Consider the following 23,272-nt stretch of genomic DNA (forward strand, 5'->3'; position numbering starts at 1 on the left):
GCATGCTATGCATTTTGGGGGAAAATACACATATACGAAAAAAAATGTAGTGTTAGAGTATAATGTAGCTTTAATTGGCAGCTTGGGTGCATTTACATATAAACCCTGAACGTGACACTGCGGGAATGCATAGCAACTAGTCTTATAGTGTAGGAATTTAACATCACGTGACCTTATCAGTTCTTGGCATGTTCTCCACCAGTAAGTTGCTGTTCTGTCGTAGAATGTCAGTTTATCATAAATGTACTTCTCCATATACAGGACTTCACTTGCAGGCATCACATACCATAAAACTGAACTAGATAGCGTACATTTGTTTTCATTTTAATCTGATGAGCATATACAGTAGAAAATGTGCAAAAGAATTCTGTTGCATTTATCATTTATAGAAATATACCTAAAGTGTGTGTAGTAATCCACTTAGATATGAAAGAGTTTAAATTCCATGTGTGTTAAAATAACGTGTAACAGTCCTATAACCATGGTAAAGAGCAATATTACGGGATTAACACAGAGTGCATCCTTATCTGCTGGGTGGTTTGGGTCAGGGGTCTGTTGGTGCAGGTCTGTCATCTAATCCACTGTTCCTCCCCCGGGGTGATGGCACCCAAAAGTGGATCATGGGGCCATTTTCATTGGGTTGGGTCTGTCTGTCTAATCAATCTATCTAATTTAACTAATTCCTATATATTGTGAAATCTGTTTTTTTTCACGAAATGTTTTTTGTTTCTTCCAAAAAAGTCACTCATCATATTCTCATCATGTGTGTGCATGTGTGCGCTGTGTGATGTTTGCCTTCAATAAAATCCGTTCTGTGTTGAATAACTCATGAATAAATAACCTCTTATCATCAAAATGATCAAGGTTAGTGTCCCTGCCCTTTATTCGAGCATCATTCACTATGTCGGGACATTGATATTCCTGCGCGTCTGATGCAAAAGCCCACAGAAATGGATTAAACTGTGTAACATGAAGAGTTTTGTGTTTGTGTCTGTGTGTGTGTGTGTGCAGGTGTATGTGCTATAACAGGCTTGTCGGCATTTCAGGACCATGTGGTGCATTATTTCTCACATTGATCGAGAGCAGAATTACAATTCATTGATGACTGACCGATAAGCAGGCTGAAAATGCGAGGATAACGCTGACAAATGGGGATTGTCACACCCTCGCCCTCACTGTATGGATTACAAAGTCTGTTTCCCAACAGGAGATTTTAAAGGGCAAATCTATACATTTACTGTTACTTTTCTTTAAACAAACAAACGGAAAAAAAACACATAGCTACAACACATACCATTTGAGCGAGATTTCATAGAATGATGAGTTTGCGGATCCACAAATTCCAAAGCTGAATGCAAACAGCCCATCCTGTCGACTCCATGAGTCGGATGTTTTATCAAGCTACCAAGTTCAGTTATTCATAAAACACGGTGCGCAGTTTGTTTTTGAAAGGGGTCATTTTTAGTGTTTGCTTCTGTTAAAATGAGCCTGCATGTTAATTTATTGATGATCCGGTCCAGTGCTTCGTGCAGCATGACAATGGCAGCCACCTTGTCACAGTGATACAGGTAAGTGAGGGGAACAGAGCTGGGCGCCTACAAGGCTGGGTCCCATGTTTGTCTGAGCCCGGCAACTCCCAATGCTGAATAGCGTTATCTATTATTAAGCCACACTCCCAGACATTGCCTTATAAACATTTAAATTTGGAAAAAATAATATCGATAAATTATTAAATGAAAGTGTGAGTGCAAGATGAGACCTCTGGAAAACCTCATTCATAGTTTCTGTGGCCAAAAAGGTATGATGCAGTGCCCCCGCTGGGGGAGGAACTCAAGGTGATGCGGGTTGAGGATGCAGAGGTCACCTGAATCACGGATTATCCCACTGATGGGCCACAATCTGTCCGCAGCATCAACTGCATATTTGGTGTGGTACTGTGGTTCCGGAGAGGGAAGCAAAGAATAGTACTGACTATGTTTACTCTGCTTGTGGGAGATTTATTTCCACAAGAATGCATGACAAAAATGATTGGTTGAAAGGGATAACCAATCAGATTGTAGAGGAGGTGGGTCCAAGCAACTAGAGGGAATGGGACCAAGACATCTGATTGGCTTGGTTATTTCTCTCAACCAAACATTTTCGTTCTGACCTTAAAACATTTTTGTGCAAGTAAAACTTCCAAGACCGTTTAATCTTTACTCAGACTTCAGCTGCAACTCCAAATCGGGAGTACGGAAGCTTGGTGAGGAGCTTTGTTTGCCGGGGATTGAGCCACTGACTCCCGTTACCAAGGGGCGAGTGTAAAAACGATACGGTGCTCTAGATACCTTGGCGTCTTTCTCAATGACTAAGCAGGCATGATGCAGGAGGGTCTACAAGGAAATGCATGATGTCACTTGGTGGGTAATGTTTCACCACTCTTACAGTCTGTGTCATGGTCTTCACTGCTGGTTTCTGGAGGGTTGTAATATCAAGATGAAGGGAGCTGGTAGCCTCAAGGAAAGCTAGCTCTGTCATAGATCTGAGTCTGTTCTCCTTGGTGGTGGCAGTGGTGGGGAGAAGGTGCTCAAACTATACTCTATTATGAATTATGAAGTTCATCCTCCCAACAGATAGCTGATACAGTTGTCTTGTCTACCCACGATGCACTTCAGCCGTACATGTCTTCATTGCGCCTGGTTTTCATGTCCCGAAGCCAACCTCACTGAACTCTGACTCCTCTATGGACCCTCCTGTCCTCCGACGTTATGCAATTTCCACGTTTTCTTGCCTCACTTGTAGCGCCACCACCGAAAACACACTTTCTCCTTATTCAATATTTATGAACTTAGGAAAAGGAAAAAAAACTATTGTACTATATTTCTTTATTTTTGCAATATTGCTGGACAAAAAGTAGCAGCAATCCCCTCTAAGCAATCAATAAAATCTTATTGCACCTGATGATTTACTCTGAATACATCGTGTTTATTGAAAGGAAGTACGCAACTATGTTGAATATGTTAAAGGTTAAAGTACAAGAAGCAGTACTATACTGCTTATAAAAAGATATTATTAGCACATGAGTTCTGTTAGATCAGATGTCTTTTTCTCTCAGCACATATACAGTCAGCCAGCCTTTCACTGAAACAATTTCATGTGGAATCTGCTTGGAGGGAGTAGGGTAAAATGAAGTCTTGGACAGTCCATTACAGGTGTGGGAAATTTATACTGAGAAATATAACCTGCTGATACGGTATAAGCAGCGTTTTCGGCAATGAAGATGTAATTTTTGTAACACCATGTGTTGTGTGTTTTCGTCCACAGGGACAGTGACTCAGCAGGAATCACTGCTACCTCCTGAGTCAGTTGTTATGTCAGGTGTGACGTCAGGTGTGACGTCAGGTGTGACGTCAGGTGTTACGGCTGGTGTTACGGCTGGTGTTCCGTATGGAGTTTACATGTTCACCCTGTGTTGTGTGGATTCTCTCTAAGTACAGTAGTCTGGTTTCTCTATTTGCCCCAAAGACATACAGTTACCAGGGTATAACGCCATCCTTTGGCTCTGTACTGCCAGGGATCTGCTCAAGTACTCAAGAATAAGTGGTGGATGGATGGATGGATGGATGAACATGTACCAGGCTATAACCTGAATTTAAGAATTCCTGTCCTATGGAACCTAGACTTAATGCATTGCTTTATTTCACAAGAGAAGAACAGCAGTACATCTAGTCTATATTTTGACACCTAAAGTCAAAAGTTTAAGAAATAAACAAATATAGCGATCTTTCCTACCAGATTAGGCAACAACAAATTTGAATAAAGTTTTGATGGAGTTCTTCAACAGAGCTTTCTACTATCATTAATATAACATTTAAAAAGTAGGCCTCATGGAAAGGCAATAAATTGCCAAATACTAATTAAAGGCTTTTTTTAAAACATTTAATACACATTCATCACTGAGGGTGGAAATGTAATGAGTTGCACAGTTGTGTTGTGAATTATGTTTTAGAATCCTATTTCATATATACTGTAACACTGGCATAACTGTATACGATTAACTCAGAAAATGCACAAGTCCATTATGCACGAGACAGTGAGATGCATTCATACATTGTGCGTCTTTTCTGGGCCTTCGAATCAGGTGCATTTGGGAGGGGCAGATTGTGCGTTTTCGTTCCATTCACATGCACATTATTGCCAACTAGATAAGCCTGGCTTGTGTCTCCAAAGCTTGTACCTGATTGTAGTCTATTTAAAAATCCATCATCTGTTTTCTTGTGTGTTTTCTGTTGTGCCGATTCCAGAATGGCTGTCCTATTCTTCCATCCCTTCCCCACATTTTCTCCAACCCATCTCTGCTCCTGTAACCAATTAAAGTCTCTATTCCTTACTCCCGTCCCCGTGTCCTGAGCTTCTGTTTGCCGTCTTGCCTAGTGAAAGCCATACAGGTTTGTACAAGGCAACCTGGCTGGAGATGTGAACATCAAACACTGTCGCTCATGCCTCTCTCTGTTATTGGCCATCAGTTGTACTTTCAGGTGTTCTCTTCCTCGTACCTGTGACCTTTGATGGAGGCGTGTCTTATTTTTCTTCAGCTGACTTCAGTTCCTTTTGACACATACCTATTTTTTTCCCCATCTGTCATCTGGCAAGACTTTGACGCACAAAGACAATTATTCTCAGTTGAAAGTCAATGAGATCTCCTTTATCTACACTGTGAATCGTAAGTAGCCTGTTTTTTTTTCGCAAATGAGAAACATTTCCAGAAACACACTGACACACACACACACACACACAAAGTAAGCAAAGCAATTAAGAAATGAAAAATTGTTGAAAAGCACAGATCAGGCAAATGCTACAAATATGGATGCTTTGAATACAGCCTGCTTTGGTGACCATAAATGTAGATGGATTGGACCATGCCGCTTGCATCTGAGTGTCTCTCTGGCCAGGGAGTGAGCTTAAGCCACTACGAAACCATTTAGAAAGAGTTCAGTGGTCAGAACAAAATGGGCCTCAGTGAAAAATACTCAGAAATATCACAAAAACCACTTGAAAGTTTGGATGGAATTAGCAATAAAGCGCCTGAACAATCCTTTGAAAACGTGGCAAAAAGAATGTGATTAGATCCATGCTTGGATGTTGTCAGAGAAGCAGCAGGTCTTGCCTTTTACACAAACAAAGCAGGTCACCCATTCCTACAGCCAAGAATAGTGGAGATATCATGGTAGGGGAATATACCAGCAAGGACTGGAAATCGTCTTAGGACTGGAAGAGAAAGAGGAAATGTTCACTATCTTGTAATTACTCTTTCAGTCTTCAGCAGTAGAAGTTACTAGTTTTCTGTGGTCCAGTTAAGATGTACACTATCTGGACAAAAGTACTGGGACGCCTGGCCACAGGAACTTATATCGCATCCCAGTCTAAATCCATAGGCATCAATATGAAGTCGGTCCCCCTCCCCCTCCTTTGCAGCTGTAACAGCTGCCGCTCTTCTGGGGAGACTTTCTGCAAGATTTTTCTGTGTGTCTGTGGGAATTTTTGCCCCTTCATCCAGAAGAGCATTTCTGAGGTCAGTCACAGATGTTGGACATGAAGGCCTGGACTGCAATTTCTGTTCTAGTTCATTCCCAAGGAGTTTGATGGCGTTGAGGTCAGCGCTCTGTGTGGGCCAGCCAAGTTCTTCCATACCAAACTCACCCGACCATGTCGTTATGGACCTTGCTTTGTGGACTGGGGCACAGTCATACTGGAACTGAAAAGGACCTTCCCCAAACTGCTCCCACAAAGTTGGAAGCAAGGAATTGTCCAAAATGTCTTGGTATGCATATTGATACCTATGGATATGGAATGGGATGTCATAAAAAGTTCCTGTGGGTGTAATGGCCAAGTGTCCCAATACTTTTGTCCATATAGTGTATGCGGAGATGATTGAAAATTCAGCGTGATGTAATCTATCCCAAATTAGTAAGGCAATGCAGAAAAATACTCAGCTTAAATTACTAGTAAAGATGAAAGGCATAAATTAATAAAACATAAAAACGTATACATTTTTTTAAAGTTATAAAATAATGAACATTGGAATGAAACTCCCATCTACCCTAACCCTCAACAAAAAAAAAAAATCACAATTTTCAATTATATTGAAAATTATGATGCATGATGTGGAGAAGAGAGAGGAGCCCGATCTGTGTTATTAGCTGTCAATCTTCTGTGAGTTTAACCCACTTTCCACTGGTAAGTTTATTATCTCTCACTGGATCATACTGGGTAGTGACTGACACTGAGTTTCTAAGATTGGTTTCTCTCGAAACTACTGTAATTAATTTTACACACAAACATCAATTTGTCATTAAAAACACATCCATCATATGAATTCATGTAATATGTCACACACATTTTTATTGTTTAGTTTATAATGTTTTTTTCCAGTACTAGCACATCAGCCTATTCCGTCTGTTTTTATAAGTGTATCATGCCCGTTCATAATCATGATTCCTAATTATTTATGTTGGATTCTTAATAATAACTAGGCCTGTCATGCTGATTGTGTATTCATAAATGTGACTCCATTATCCTAACTTATTTAACAGAATACATAATAATAATGATAATAACAACAATGATAATAACAATAATAATAATGATAATAATAATTAATTTAGTAGAATATTCTTGATGGTCTCCAGACTGACACCAATTATGCAGTGTAATTATGGGTGAGAAGAGCTTCTGATCGAAGCGGCTTGGTAGCTGTAATACTTCACAGCTTCTTCACCCTGGCTTTTCCCTCCTGACTTTCCTGCTCACTTTTGGCATCGCTGGTTTCCCGTTACTCTGTTGTGGTTCTGCTGTCAGACCTCGGTGAGAAAGCAATGGGCCTGAAATCAAAACGTTCACCACAAGCCGGGTTTAACAATAGCTAAATTCAGTCCAATTCGGAAACTTTGGTAAATGGAACATTTATTAAGTAAGTGACATGTTTAGGGTGATTAAGGAACTACTGTGGCCATTTACATATAGACACTTGGTGACTCTATATATGGTACATAACACATCACACTAATGACATAAAGTCAGGCACTTTAAGCTGATATTCATTGTCTGTGCACTAATTGTCTAGTGGCAAGTGATAATGATAAATAACCAGTGTTTTGCCTTGTTGGAAACCTATGTATTTTTGCAGTGAAATATTTCACTGATGCAGTGTAAGATTACATTCATCCTCAGGGGCTCATCTTGCAATATGAAACTGAATAGTACTCCTTACAATTCTGCCGCCTTTCATAACTATTAGAGCATCACCTAAATTTATATATAGTCACAAGGAAAATATCATATGTAAATATCCGGTACCTGATTTCCACGACGGTTATTTTGTTTTGCCACTGCGTGAACTCAGAGCTCAGTCTCCAGCCATTTTAAGAAATGCAATTATTTGATTTTATAAATTGCTTTCCTCTGTAATATCAGTGTCAGGTCAATAAATATATAAAAAAAAACCATGGCATAGAAACCCAACAGCTACGAGGACCACATCGTAATGTGTCACCCAATTTGAAAAGTATTTTCCACATTTAACATAATGTTCAGAATGAGCCTTTTTCCAGGCAAGTATTAAAACTGTCTCTTTGTAGTTAGCACAATGTATGGGGCTATTAGTCATGTCTGTAATGGGCAGTCATTACAGCTTATCAGTCACACATTTAGATTGCTCTCCGGGCTGGCCGTGTGGTTGTACCATGCTTCAGGGGCATCAGACTGAAGAGTGGGACCATTATTTGGTGCCGAATTAGTCGAACGGGTCCTAATGGGTTTGAGGGCACGGCTCGTGCGGTGTAAGTGCCGGAGAGCAGCTGGATTTCGTGGAACACGATGCCGTTCACGTCTGTCAAGTCAGCAGTGTTCCGTTGCTCTCGGTCCCTCTGTTAATAGGAACATGAAGGATAGACAGGAATGAAAGGCGATACGCGGGGGAAGTCAGCCGGATGCTCGACACTCCAGTCGGCACGGCGACCTACCTGGATGCTGACGTACCGTGTCTGTCATCCTTCGGATGAATGATGCCGTCGGCTGAAGGAGGACATATGTGCAGACGGTTCTGAGAGCCTGTGGGATCCACACTTGGCCAGAAGCTCACGCTTAGTTTCCCTTTGAGTCCACGGGGAGCGGGACCTGCTGGTAAAGGACGGTACAGCTGTCAAGCTCACAGTGGCTCTGAGCTTATTGGCAGGACGCTCACAGGCCTCCAGATTGGTCATGGGCATTGCACCCGACGGAGGTCAGCATGCACGAAAAATGATTTCATAACATCTAGGCACCTTCTAGTCATTGAGAGGTTCGGGAAAACACCACAGGTGCTACCTCTCTACTAGGAGTCTGATGCAAAGCCCCCAGCAGCACACATTCCGTCGAGCTGTCAAAAGAGTCAGCACTTTACTAGGAGTAGAAAACACAGGTATAGAATATCGGAATGTTTGCCTTACCTCTTTTTAAGCATTTCATAGCACAAGCATTTGTAGCTGTGTGTTTTATTGGGTGTGAAAAACAGCGGCTCCTACATGTAGGGTTCTTTATTGCATTTATTGCACGACTGGGGCTGAATTTGTGTGCAAATGTTTCCTGTTGGGCACGTAAAGATCTACAGATTGTTCTTCAAATGTAGGTGCTTAAAAAAATCCACACAGAATCAACATGTGCTTTGATGCCACTTAATACAAAACAGCCTGCTTCTCCGAACAGTGAATCATGGCAGGACAACTGAATACATACGGTCACAGCATGCAGACAGAGTCGAGAGGTTCAGCAGCTGTGCAGCTAGGAGACATGATCCAAGCAGTTTTAAACACGGTGTGAATGTCGGTGCCCGGTGTGGAGACTCCAGCATCTCTGAAACAGCCACCTTTCTGGAATCTTCATGCAGAGTTTGCAGACAAAGGTTCAATAAGCAAAATAAAAAAAAAATAATAATAAAAAATCCAGTCAGCGGCAGTTCTGGATCTGAAAAACCCTCGTTAATGAGAGAGGTCAGGGGAGAATGGTCAGACTCGTTAGAGCTAACAGGAAGGCCACAGATGCAGAAATAACAGCGCAGTACGACAGTGGCTTTGTGGAAAGGCTTCTCTGAATGCACAGCTCACCTCATCTTCCCGTTTACGTGCCTCTTCCCGATAATATGAAGGAGTACCTAATAAAGTGGCCCCTATGCGTACCCCTTTTTCTCTTTCTCATTGATGCTTCTTGCATACAGCAATGACGCTGCACTGATATTAAGTCAGCTTAGCCCGGCTGGTTTTGAAACGGAAGCACGCAGGAATTTGCCTCCTTTCACTTTGTCCCCATCCCTGCCTCTTTCTGCACGATTATCGCACGACAGTTACTTATTATGGTCAAGGTAGTCTGCAATATCCTTTTGACAGTTAATTAATTAATGAAAGGGGTTCTATTCATTATAGATCAGCAACACACAAAGCATCTATAAATTACGAGGGGGCGTTAATGTTGTAGGTGATATCCGATCCAATTATCTTTACGCTTTCAGGTTAATGTCTTCCTTATCGAGGAACACCTTGCTCCACTGAGGTGTATTGTAGCTGTCCGGAAGATCGAGGCACGTCAGGGAAAAGCTGTGAGGAGTAAGAGGGCTGAAGGTTAAACAGGGCTGCTAAGGTAATACTAAATAAATCAGTGCAGTGTAGCGATAGCATGTATCCTCAGCTGCTAATTCCCTTCTGTAGTTACAAGCAGCACCTCTGTTCTTTGTGGGGAGGCTACATGTTCACCCAGGGCAGCACAGCATTGGGGTGCTCCAGAAACACACCCCCCCCCCAATCCAAAGACATGCAGTCAGGCTAATTAGCATCTCTGTATTACCCGTATGGCATCTGTAAATATGCGCGTGTTTCTGCCCTGGCATCCCGTCCAGGGTGACTGGGATCGGCTCCAGACCCTCCCCCCCCGCAAGCCTGAGCAGGATAAGCGCTTAGAAGACGGATGAGTGATTGGACGAGCGCAAAAGCACTGCTTTTTATCCACCATGCCTGGCTCACTGTCAAATATGGATGGCCCACAGTCAAATGATCCAAAAATACATTTCAGATATTTAGGGAGAATATTTAATGAATGGACAATGTATTGTTACTTTTTCCCCCCCGACAATTTTTAGCGGGAAGTCAGAGTGAGTTTATTTTTTGATAATTTTGAACGAAGCTTCATTATTTGCCATTTGTACAACAGCTACATTGAACTGTGTTAGTTTTCGGTAGGTTTAGGAGATGGGACCAAGCTATCTGATTGGTTGGTTCCACCTCCTCTACAACCTGATTGGTTGTCTCTCTGAACCAATCATTTTTCATCCTGCCTTCGGAACATTTTTGTGGAAGAAAAACTCCTATGGGCGGTTAGGACAACCATTCAGTGCCCCTGAAGTGTTTTTGGGGGCTTAAGGACCTTGCTGTAATGTCCAACACAGATGCGGCTACTGTGCCAAACACATAAATGAAGGTGGAAAATTATACAGCAAGACAGTTTCTTTATGGGCAGGTACAAAACCTGACCTTTTAGCATCTATGCTGCTATTGCCTCTTGTGATTATTAGGGCCCATAACACAGACTTTTCCCAGGTGATAACTCACCAGGCTGATCAGCCAAGACCTTGTAATATATTTTCAGTAATCTTGAGGTCAGATGAAAGGATGAATGTACATAATATGCGAATACATCTTACGTTTGAAAAGGGCACCCCACTGTGAAATGCGACACAGAGAGAAAGCTGCAGAGCAGTAGTGTGTCCGCAAAATGCTAATGGTGTTATTCTTAAAATACAACTATTCGGTGTCAGAAATAATCAGCGGCAACGTAAATAACTAAATTGGATTTGGTTAAATGCATTGTCGCCGTCAAATGAATTATGCCAGCATTTATTGTCAGACTCACCACTCATTCATTAGATGCAATTTCACGAGATGATCTAGTGTAAAATAGCACTTTATTGATAAAAGCATTTGCTCGCTGATCTAATGGAGGAAAATTCTGCAGGGACACACTTGTAAATTTCACAGTGTAGCAAGTAATTTTTTTCATCCTTGTAATATACTTCTAATATTTACAAGTCTTACAAAACACGCGCACAATATGAACGGCAAACTAAAGGGTAATATAATAAAAAGTAAATATACAGCAGGGATATTTGAAATTCTTAGAAAGCACACGCAAACAAATCCACACACACACACACACACACGCAAACAAATCCACACACACACACACACACACACACACTAACTATAAAGGCTACAGGGATTTATATTTATAAAATGTGCAGCAAGACACAGATAATATCTACGGATTTACCTTTGTTAAATGCATAGACAGACAGAATGGCACAGGGGTGAACTGCTGCCTGGTGACTCTGACATGCGGAGGGGGGGTTGAAGCAGGGTGTCCTGCCTCTGAGTCAGTCCTCAGATGTATGGGTAGGACCTACATCTACAGCGAGCTTCTCCAGAACATGAGTCATCCACTGTCCAGCTTCTTCAGCAAATGCGAGACCTGCTCCGTTCAGGCAGACATCGGAGTGTGGCAGGTACCTTAGAAGGGCTTTGGGCTTTAGAGACAAGGAGAGAGGAAATTTATAGCGACAAAAATGGGAGTTGGGCCTGCACTGCCATGGGCCAAGGGACCAACAGAAGGATACCTTGTATTATTAGTGCCTGGTTTCGTCAAAACCTGCGATATACATCTCCTTCCCCCACCTTATAAAAAATAAATGGAATATTTACAGGACCCTGTAGTCTTACTATTGGGACCATATGTCAGCATTTAAACCCCTCAGGGGACTGGAACGCATTCTGCTATTTAAACACAAGCATGTTCCGTTTTCCCTCTGCATCACACATCTGTTAAGTATCATACGCAAAGCACCGTAAAATTAATCATGCGTAAAATTTTACCATATCTGCAAAATTTCCATGTTCCAATGGACTCCAATGTGTTGCTTTATGCACTTATTGTACTTGCAAGCACTAATTTGATTTTGGAAAAAAAAAAAAATCCGCGTACGAATAAATCTGCTTTGACTAATAGCTCGTCCAATTAGGGTCACGCTGATCAGAGTGCCTTCTGGGAAACAGATGCCAGCGGGTCATTAGGATGTTGTAGTTGTGCACGTCGAGGGGAGATTTAGAGTCAACTGTTGGTCGAACACGGAGAGGCACATGCGGACACCACGCTGAGGTTGCATTTAAAACCCACACCGTGCATCAGCGAGGATTACCCGCTAAACCGCTGCACCAGCTATAACAGCTACGGTGTCAATTTTCCATAAACGCCGTGTGCAGCAGCCGGCAGATTTTCCCAGTGATGTAATCAGTCACACTCACAACGTCCCTGATAAGCTGGAACTATCGAGCTCTTTTTTTTTTTGCGTTTTCAATTAATTTGATAATCAGATGCACTTAACATACATTACTTGAAAATTTATTTTGACAAAACACAGCTGTAAAACTGAGTACCATCCTCTCTATGTTTCACATAAAAATTAGACACAGGGTCCTTGGAGCAGAAGTTTTTGTATTTCAAGCCAGCAAAATGTCACAGGGAGGCACAAAATCAGTTTGGCACAAAAGGAATTCAAAGATAAATCACTTTAAATGATCCCAGGCACTGGCTCAACTACTGTAGTAAATCCTAGTAATTGATACTGATGATCTAGGTCTGCAAATCTATCTAGTCTGTGATAAACAAAATGCTTATCCTGAGCATGATCAACGGGTTATTTTACAAAGCAGATAGATTTTCAGTTATGTTTCAGGATGATGAACTGAAGCAATTTAAAGTTAAACTTTAAAACATTTTCTGATTAAAAAAATGCACTGGATTTGTTTTGAAATGGAGCATTAATTTTATTGTTAAAAAATTAAATATTACAGAGAGATTTGAGATTAATACTATCAAAAAGCACACTTTTTGTATAAAGAATTTTTATTATGGTATATATGATTTTGACTTAAAACAGTCACGTGAAATATCCATAACAAGATATTGTTGTAATTTTAAACCTTATTTCACACTTATCTAAATGAATGTGCTATTTTACCCCCCTTGAAATAAATACAAAAAAAACATGCTTATGCTAACATGGTTCAAAAAACTCAGTGTCTTTGAAAGTAAAAGTTGAGAAAGCAAAGTGAACTTTTTGCTAGACAATTTTGCAATCCAATCATCTCGGATTCCTCAGCGGTCAGATAGGATTGTTGACGCACCAAATGGCAGGAAGAAGCGAACTCTGGCAACTGTGACAATAAAACCCCAGTGTTTGTCAAGGACTTTAAAGTGCTTAGCATTGATTTATATTTGCTATTCTGAATTTTGCATGGCCCTCAGTTATCAGAGAGGAAGCACTTTCTCTTGCTTGCATGGTGGTTCTCTGCTCTGCTTGTGGAGTTTTCATGCCCTCCCTATCTTTGAGAGACTCCCCTCTGGGCATTTTCCTCTTGCAGTCCAACTTCATAGTGCGTGAGAGTGTGTTACCCATCAACAAAAGGCATTCCCTGCTTTGTGCCCTCTGCATGACCCTGCACTCGTGTAAGAAAACCGAAAGCATACGATGTAAGCGTGTCAGCAAACGGAAAGAGCATGAAAATCCCTCTTTCCCTATACATTGGATCTTGTGAGCTGGAATCAAAGTCAATTTATAGCAGGTTGAATCTGAGGAGCGGCAATGTAATATTTAAGAATTTTACATTTTCCTGCCTTCTTGAACAAGACCAATCTGTACATTGAAGTCTTCGATTGTACTGAAGTTGTGTATAAATGAGCAGTAAATTTGAAAAGCTGGGAATTGAACCTACTTTTAAGAGGTTCCAGGAAATCACACACACATACACACACGCAAATGTAGCGTGCGCACACACACACACACACACGCACACACACGTGGCCTTGTAAGCAGACACAGCCCGCGACTGTCATCGCTGATTACAACTTCTCAGTCAAGCACAAAAGCATTCCACAAATTCTGAGCCAAGTGCCCTTCAACATAACTGAAGAATATGGTTAAAGTTTAGAATTAAAGATTATAATATGTGTAACGGTAAATAAAACGGTAAAAACAGCTTTTTGTCGGAACAGCACAGCTGTACATGAAATAAGTACACATTCATTCTGTTACACGTCATTTTTAAATTCACGCTTGCTTATTTATATCAGTACCTGTATATATCATGTGGGTGGCTTGCAGATTGAGTAACAATCTGTGATGTACTCAGGTTGACAGCTACTTGTTTCAGATAACGGAAACGCTGGGCTGAATTCTCTCAAAGGCACACGAGTGCTTAAAGTTTGCTTTAATTCTTCTTTAATTTCGTGTCTTCCAAAAATGCATCCATTTGTGGGCGTGTCCTGACTACTCAAGCACCATGGATAGATTTGCATGCCTTGCGAGTTACAGAGTAAAAGAAGTCAGGGTGATTTATCATCAGATGTTATACACACACACACACACACACACACACACACACACACCATTAGGGAAAAGCACAGTTAGCACCCTAACACTCTAAACATACTGTATATACTGCAGAATCATGCCTAATGGTTCTGTCACTAATATTTGGGCTGATTTTATTTCCTGTTTAATATGCATCTTTCTTTTCTTTTCAAACTAACCATCTACTGTCACCTTGTTGTGAGACTTTTTTACCTTTATTACTAATAATTAAAAATAAGATGATCATTAAAAAATGACACTAGCACCAGCTTCCTTATCCAAACAATAATGATCACCGTTAATTAATGCTTGGATTATATGGCCTGGTTTGTAGGTTTTAGTAAAATTTTATTTATAATTTTCTAATATAAATGAAAAAGTTGAATAAATGTTTTATAAATCATCTTCTGCTAAGATGACAGGGTCAACCCAGCACGTATCGCAAATAAATATATAAATGTAACAGCAAATAATTCTCATTTTATAGAAATGTATATGGTGATAAATTATATATACATATGCTGTACACAGAATGAATGCCTCTGTAATACAGGCTGTGAATTTTCATTTATTCATTCCATCTTATTGTTCTGAGACTTCAGAGCAAACACAAAACAAAATTTTGATAAACATTAAAGCTTTCAAGAAAGTTGCCTGTAAATAAATACTCGGCTGGTTTTTCTTTCCACTGGAAATGCTGGTAAAACACTCTGCAGGGAGGTGATAATGGATTAACGGCCAATTGGATAACAGCGTACATTTGCGTACAGACGTTACGTGTTAGCGATTTCCCCCCCCAGGGCTGTTTTATTTTCAGTTTGTCTCTCACGTTTAGGCGCGATGTTAATTCCTTGGGTTCAGCAACGAATGCATGAGTGAGGAAATCAAAAAGAATTCCGCTTTAGTATAATGGTATTTCCTGGAGTTCATGTTGCTACTATACATTCCAATAATGCAATTATTTCCAAAACCAGTGCTAATTTACAAAGGCTTGCTTATTTTATCACAATTAATATTTATTATTTTCACCATATTATTCCTTTTGTAAAGAATGCTCCCTTTTCAAGTAATATCATAAGAACAACACATGAGAGCACTTGTTTGTAAATCAGCTTAATGCTTCTCATCAGTGGTGGTCACTGGTAACAATTCTCTTCTCTCTCTTCAGTAGGATGGAATTCAGGCCTCATCTCTCAGTATCTCCCACTATCTCTGCCATTTGGCTATTGCACACTGTTGTTGTAGCTGCTTCCTTTGTTCTCTACATAATTTAAACAATCACTGTAAGGGCTTCGAAAATACCACCCCAAATATCTGTATTTACATTGTTGCATAATATTATATATCACAACAGCACATCACAACAATATAATTTTCAGTGCCTTGAAATAAAAATACCATGAATAGCTGAAATTTCAACGTAGTATTCTGTTAAGATGAAAATCAGGGTGTGAATACTTTTGCAAGTCACTGCATGCTCACATTCAGTATGTGGTTGACTAGGTATACTGTAGCAGCTCGTTAATGCAAACAGCCTGCTGCTCCAAACAGCAAATCGCGAGGCTAAAACTGAATATATACAGCACACAGACAGAGTCTAGAGGTTCATTTGCAAGTTGGCTAAGCATTAGAATCGGTAAGATGTGTGATCTAAGCGATTTTGAATGTGGTGTGATTGTTGGTGCCAGATGTGGTGGTTCCAGCATCTCAGACACATCCACCTTCCTGGGATTTTCACCCACTACGGTGTCGAGAGTTTTCAGAAAATGGTGAAATAAACAAAAAAAAAAAAAAAAAAACATCCAGTCAGCAGCAGTTCTGCGGCTGAAAACACCTCGTTAATGAGAGAGGTCAGAAGAGAATTGCTAGACTCGTTAAAGCTAACGGGAAGGCCACAAGTGCAAAAATAACAGCTCAGTACCACCGTGGTGTGTATCTCTGAACCCACAACTCATCGTCGCTTCAAGTACTTCTGGAGACCTATAGGGGAGGGGGGTCCAGTCCAACCCAGTACAGTCATGCATAGCTAAACCATGAGAGAGAGTAGAAAGAGTAAATAACGATAAAAGTACAGTTTAGTAAATACATAAACAAGCAACATATGTGTTTATCATCATTATCAAGTATTATGGACTTTACGTATTTGTATGTTCCTTTTTTGTATACGACCGGCAGCGCAGTTTGTTTGTACCAACGACACCACAAACACATAAGTAATGCATGGCATGCCGGCGCTACACCGGGCACGATGTCACTAGGCAATAGCAATGTTTCAGCTCTATTATAATCTTACGGGACAATCGCGGTATATGCGGTTGATCATCGACCAAAACATCATTATGTAGCGCATGACTTGCTAGCTATGTGTGCAGTTCTTGCACCGTGTCTGTTTATGTTCATCGGTACTCTGTACGCAAAAAAATCCCTCTTGGATTAATCTAATCTAATCTAATCTAATCGTACCTAGAAAATGACCACTGAGTGTGAATATTACATGTGTGTGTACTTCTTTTGCTTATTATGGGTAATCCCTGATTACATCACCTCATTCTTGAAAGCTGCATTATGTTATAGCCCTTAAAGGAAATCGTAAAGGGTAAAAAGTCGGGTCTCCCTTTGATGACAGTAGTAGTCTTCAGTTTACACTGCAGAAATAAAACTTATTTTTATAGTGAATACAGATATTTTTGCATGTGTTGTAAATGGAAACAACTGATACAGCAGATTGCACAGATTTTGCATCAGATTAATTTAGTCATAAATAAAAGCACAAGCATAGGTGTACATCCCTGTGAAAATGTAACTGCACACATTTTTTTTTAAACCTTTCTACATGAATAATTCTACAATGTGTTTTTCATAGATAAGATACTCCTTAAAAATATTTTACATAGTTTGGATTCTCTCTCAGTGTTGATACTGATAATTAGCAGCAATGGGGATTAAAGGATTAGGAGTGGAATATAGTATAGACAAAATGACATTTGATCCACAGGTGATGCTAACAAACTGGTGTTTTTTTGATAAGAAAATATTTTCGGAGTTTGGACTCGAAGACAAATGGAGATCACGTGGCGTTCAGGACAAATGCAAACATAGGAACAGCAATAGAAACAGCTAGAACAAATCAATCGTTAATCCTGACAATAACTGAAATACAACTTCACCATATAGCAAATATGTTAATAGTATATGTGAATAATGTTAAAGTGAATTTAAAACTGCCTGAGAGACTCACAAATACTGTAAGCTAACGCTATGGCATGTGAGCAGAGGTGGGTAGTTCAGGTCCGGAAAGTAAAAATCCAGACCATGATTTTGTTTCAACCAACCAGTTGAGTATTCTATGACTATTAGTCTTTATGCTCAACTGGTTGGTTGAAACAAAATCTTGGTCTGGATTTTTACAATCCGGACCTGAACTTTCCACCTCTAGAATGTGAGCGATTACAGCATATCACAACTTACCCGCCCATCTCTCCACCATTGACATTTGGCATGCAGGCATGTGAAGTTTGTAGTTTAGGTAGAAGATCATGCTAGATTACGTAAGTGTACCATCCATTCCAGTGCTATCAATTTATCTTGTATTTCCTCACCTTCTAATGTACAATGGTGCCTGTGGTTCACAGACACAATCCATTCCAGGAAAGTGGTTGTGAACCAATTAACAGTCCCTAAAGCCCTTGTATTGTTGTTGTTGTTAATGTTAATGGTTACATTTCCCTAATGTTGCGCATGTGTTTGCCTGTGTCTTGTGTGTACCAGGTCCGATCCTCACGTGTATTTAGCATGTGTAAATCTCTCACTGAGCGTGCATCTTACAGTACGGCGTCTGACAACCTTGTGTTTCCCGTCTGTGTATTTGGGTTCAGTGCTTGTTGGTTGCCTGCTGTGGTCCTTCTACTTACAATTGCATATATACAATACACACACACACACACACACACACACACACACACACACATACATACAGTGCATTCAGAAAGTATTCAGACCCCTTTCAATGTTCAACCATTTGTCATGTTGTAACTTCATGATAAAATTATGTATATTCATTCTTGTTCCTCGTGAATCTACACTCAGTACCCCATAATTACAGCACAAACACAGAATTACAGAATTCTTTGCAAATTTATCAAAAAAGAAAACTGAAATATCAAATGGACGTAGGTATTCAGACTTTGCTGTGACAGTGACATTTAACTCAGGTGCCGTCCATTTCCCTTGATCATCTTTGAGATAGTTTGATTGGAGTCCAGCTGTGTTAAATGAAATTGATTGGACATAATTTGGAAAGGCACACACCAATTTATAAAATTCCTCACAGCGCACAGTGCATATCTGAGCACAAACTAAGCCATGAGGTTGAAGGAACTGCCCGAAGAGCTCAGAGACAGGATTGTGGCAAGGCACTGATCTGGACAAGGCTGCAAAAAAAAAAAATCTGCTGCAGTTAATGTTCCCAAGAGCACAGTGGCCTCCATAATCTTTAAATGGAAGAAGTTTGGGACAACCAGGACTCTTCCTCGAGCTGGTCGCCCGGCCAAACTAAGCAATCGGGGGAGAAGAGCCTTGGTGCGAGAGGTAACCAAGAACCCAAAGATCACTCTGGCTGAGCTCCAGAGATCCTTAGTGGAGATGGGAGAAAGTTCCAGAAGGACAACCATCATTGCAGCCCTTCACCAACCTGGACTTTATGGCAGAGTGGTGAGACGGAAACGTCTCCTCAGTGCAAGACCCATGGAAGCCCGTAGGGTGGGGCCCTAAATGACTCCCACACTGTGAGAAACAAGATTCTGTGGTCTGACGAAACCAAGATTGAACTCTTAGGCCTTAATTCTAAGCGGTATGTGCAGAGGAAACCAGGCCCTGCTCATCACCGGCCCAATACCATCCCCACAGTGAAGCATGGAGGTGGCAGCATCATGCTGTGGGGGTGTTTTGCAGCTGCAGGGACTGGGTGACTGGTTGTAGTTGATGGAAAGATGAACGCGGCGAAGTACGGAGAGATCCTGGATGAAAACCTAGTCCAGAGTGCTCAGGACCTCAGACTGGGCAGAAGGTTCACCTTCCAACACGATAATGACCAAAATAACATGGGAGTGGCTGAGGAACAGCTCTGTGAATGTCCTGCAGTGGCCCAGCCAGAGCCCTGACTGAAACCCAACTGGAGAGACCTGAAAATGGCTGTACACCAACGTTCCCCATCAAACTTGACAGAGCTGCGGAGGATTTGCACAGAAGAGTGGCAGAAAATCCCCAAATCCAGGTGTGAAACTTATTCCTAAGACGACTCACAGCAGCATTCGCTCAAAACAGTGCTTCTGCTACGTACTGAGCAAAGGGTCTGAATATTTGTGTCCACGTGACATTTAAAATTTTCTTTTTTAATAAATTTGCATAAATTCAATAATTCTGTGTTTGTGCTGTAATTATGGGGTACTGAGTGTAGATTCATCAGGAACAAAAATGAATTTACATAATTTTAGCATGAAGCAATAACATGACAAATGGTTAAAAATCAAAAGGGGTCTGAATACTTTCTGAATGTGTGTGTGTGTGTGTGTGTGTGTGTGTGTGTGTGTGTGTGTGTGTGTGTGTGTGTGTGTGTGTATATGTATATGTGTGTATATATATATATATATATATATTACACTAGTGAATAGGAATACAATAACATTTCAACTTGAGATTAACAGAAATTATTGTAAAATGCAAACATTGTAAAAACCAAACACATTATGTACGCATAATGTCAGCTTGAAAATGTCAACTTGAAATGCTTCCAAACTTTCGGACCCATCTCTTCCTTTTGTTCCATTCAAGTGTTTTATCAAGTTATTAACCTCGATTTGAAAGGTGGCTGGGAGACGCTGGTAGCGTTAATTATGTCCAACACGGAAAACTTAATTTTGTGTTACAATGCTGTTAAAAAATGCAGTTTCATGATATTAAAATTGAGAGGTTCCAAACTGCTCATTCAGCAAGAATCTCATTCTGTCCACTAGTATTGGTAAGACAACGACCTTCTGCTTAACATAGACAAAACCAAGGAACTTAACTCAGACGTCCGCCCCTCACACAGGCCTATAGAGGACTCAGACGTCCGCCCCTCACACAGGCCTATAGAGGACTCAGACGTCAGCCTCTCACACAGGCCTATAGAGGACTCAGACGTCCGCCCCTCACACAGGCCTATAGAGGACTCAGACGTCAGCCTCTCACACAGGCCTATAGAGGACTCAGACGTCAGCCTCTCACACAAGCCTATAGAGGACTCAGACGTCAGCCCCTCACACAGGCCTATAGAGGACTCAGACGTCCGCCCCTCACACAGGCCTATAGAGGACTCAGACGTCAGCCTCTCACACAAGCCTATAGAGGACTCAGACGTCAGCCCCTCACACAGGCCTATAGAGGACTCAGACGTCCGCCCCTCACACAGGCCTATAGAGGACTCAGACGTCCGCCTCTCACACAGGCCTATAGAGGACTCAGACGTCCGCCTCTCACACAGGCCTATAGAGGACTCAGACGTCAGCCTCTCACACAGGCCTATAGAGGACTCAGACGTCCGCCTCTCACACAGGCCTATAGAGGACTCAGACGTCAGCCTCTCACACAGGCCTATAGAGGACTCAGACGTCCGCCTCTCACACAGGCCTATAGAGGACTCAGACGTCAGCCTCTCACACAGGCCTATAGAGGACTCAGACGTCAGCCTCTCACACAGGCCTATAGAGGACTCAGACGTCCGCCTCTCACACAGGCCTATAGAGGACTCAGACGTCAGCCCCTCACACAGGCCTATAGAGGACTCAGACGTCCGCCCCTCACACAGGCCTATAGAGGACTCAGACGTCAGCCTCTCACACAAGCCTATAGAGGACTCAGACGTCAGCCCCTCACACAGGCCTATAGAGGACTCAGACGTCCGCCCCTCACACAGGCCTATAGAGGACTCGCTGAAAGCATCCTTACCAGCGGCATCACTGTGTGGTTTGGAAATACCACACAGGTTGAGAGGAAATCTCTGCAACGAGCAGTAAAAACTGCAGAGAGGATCATAGGCTCTGACCTCCCCTCTTTGGACACATTATATACACAGCGCTGTAGGAGGAAAGCCCAGGGCATACTCAGGGTATACTCAGGGTATACTCAGTGATCAACACCACTCAGCATTCTGCCTGTTCGGGAGGAAGAACTTAGGATACAACCTAAGACACCACAGGCCAGAGAGCATCACCACCTACAGCACTATTCTACCACAGCTTTTTCCCAGTCACAGTTAAACTGATGGCTAAGGACATTAAAGTGGATAAGAGACACAGCCCCCCCACTTCCCCCGTAGGCATTACCTGGACATTTAGCACTCCAAAGAGGCAATCAGACACATCAGAGCACTACAACCTCACTCTCATTCTAACAAAAAAATTGCCTAACAAACATGTGCAATATTCCACTTTTATGTAGAATATACTTTCTTAATATTATTTCTGTGAAATAATACTCATACAGCCAGTCCAGGAAATCTGTATCCTGTGTCTGTACACAGTGTGTATGTATCTGTATCTGTACACAGTGTGTATGTATCTGTATCTGTACACAGTGTGTATGTATCTGTACACAGTGTGTATGTATCTGTATCTGTACACAGTGTGTATGTATCTGTATCTGTACACAGTGTGTATGTATCTGTATCCTGTATCTGTACACAGTGTGTATGTATCTGTATCTGTACACAGTGTGTATGTATCTGTATCTGTACACAGTGTGTATGTATCTGTATCCTGTATCTGTACACAGTGTGTATGTATCTGTATCTGTACACAGTGTGTATGTATCTGTATCCTGTATCTGTACACAGTGTGTATGTATCTGTATATGTACACAGTGTGTATGTATCCTGTATCTGTACACAGTGTGTATGTATCCTGTATCTGTACACAGTGTGTATGTATCTGTATCTGTACACAGTGTGTATGTATCTGTATCCTGTATCTGTACACAGTGTGTATGTATCTGTATATGTACACAGTGTGTATGTATCCTGTATCTGTACACAGTGTGTATGTATCTGTATCTGTACACAGTGTGTATGTATCTGTATCCTGTATCTGTACACAGTGTGTATGTATCTGTATCTGTACACAGTGTGTATGTATCTGTATCTGTACACAGTGTGTATGTATCTGTATCCTGTATCTGTACACAGTGTGTATGTATCTGTATCTGTACACAGTGTGTATGTATCCTGTATCTGTACACAGTGTGTATGTATCTGTATCTGTACACAGTGTGTATGTATCTGTATCTGTACACAGTGTGTATGTATCTGTATCTGTACACAGTGTGTATGTATCTGTATCTGTATCTGTACACAGTGTGTATGTATCTGTATCTGTACACAGTGTGTATGTATCTGTATCTGTATCTGTACACAGTGTGTATGTATCTGTATCTGTACACAGTGTGTATGTATCTGTATCTGTACACAGTGTGTATGTATCTGTATCTGTATCTGTACACAGTGTGTATGTATCTGTATCTGTACACAGTGTGTATGTATCTGTATCTGTACACAGTGTGTATGTATCTGTATCTGTATCTGTACACAGTGTGTATGTATCTGTATCTGTACACAGTGTGTATGTATCTGTATCTGTACACAGTGTGTATGCACTTACGCCATCCTGCAATTAGTGTGTTTGCTGCTTTTATTATTTATATTTTTTATATTATGTTATTTTATGTTTTAAAAAAAAACCTGTATTCTCCTCTGTCTCTCTATTTTGTAAAAAA

At 41.1% G+C, this 23,272-nt stretch overlaps 1 pseudogene; it reads left to right on the forward strand.

Annotated features, from left to right (window-relative positions):
* Positions 1-11,449: 11,449 nt before the first annotated feature.
* On the forward strand, positions 11,450-19,448 carry LOC140582779 (uncharacterized; annotated as a pseudogene).
* The last annotated feature ends 3,824 nt before the right edge of the window (positions 19,449-23,272 follow it).

This window comes from Paramormyrops kingsleyae, chromosome 25 (assembly GCF_048594095.1).
Source record: "Paramormyrops kingsleyae isolate MSU_618 chromosome 25, PKINGS_0.4, whole genome shotgun sequence".
NCBI classification, from domain to species: domain Eukaryota; kingdom Metazoa; phylum Chordata; class Actinopteri; order Osteoglossiformes; family Mormyridae; genus Paramormyrops; species Paramormyrops kingsleyae.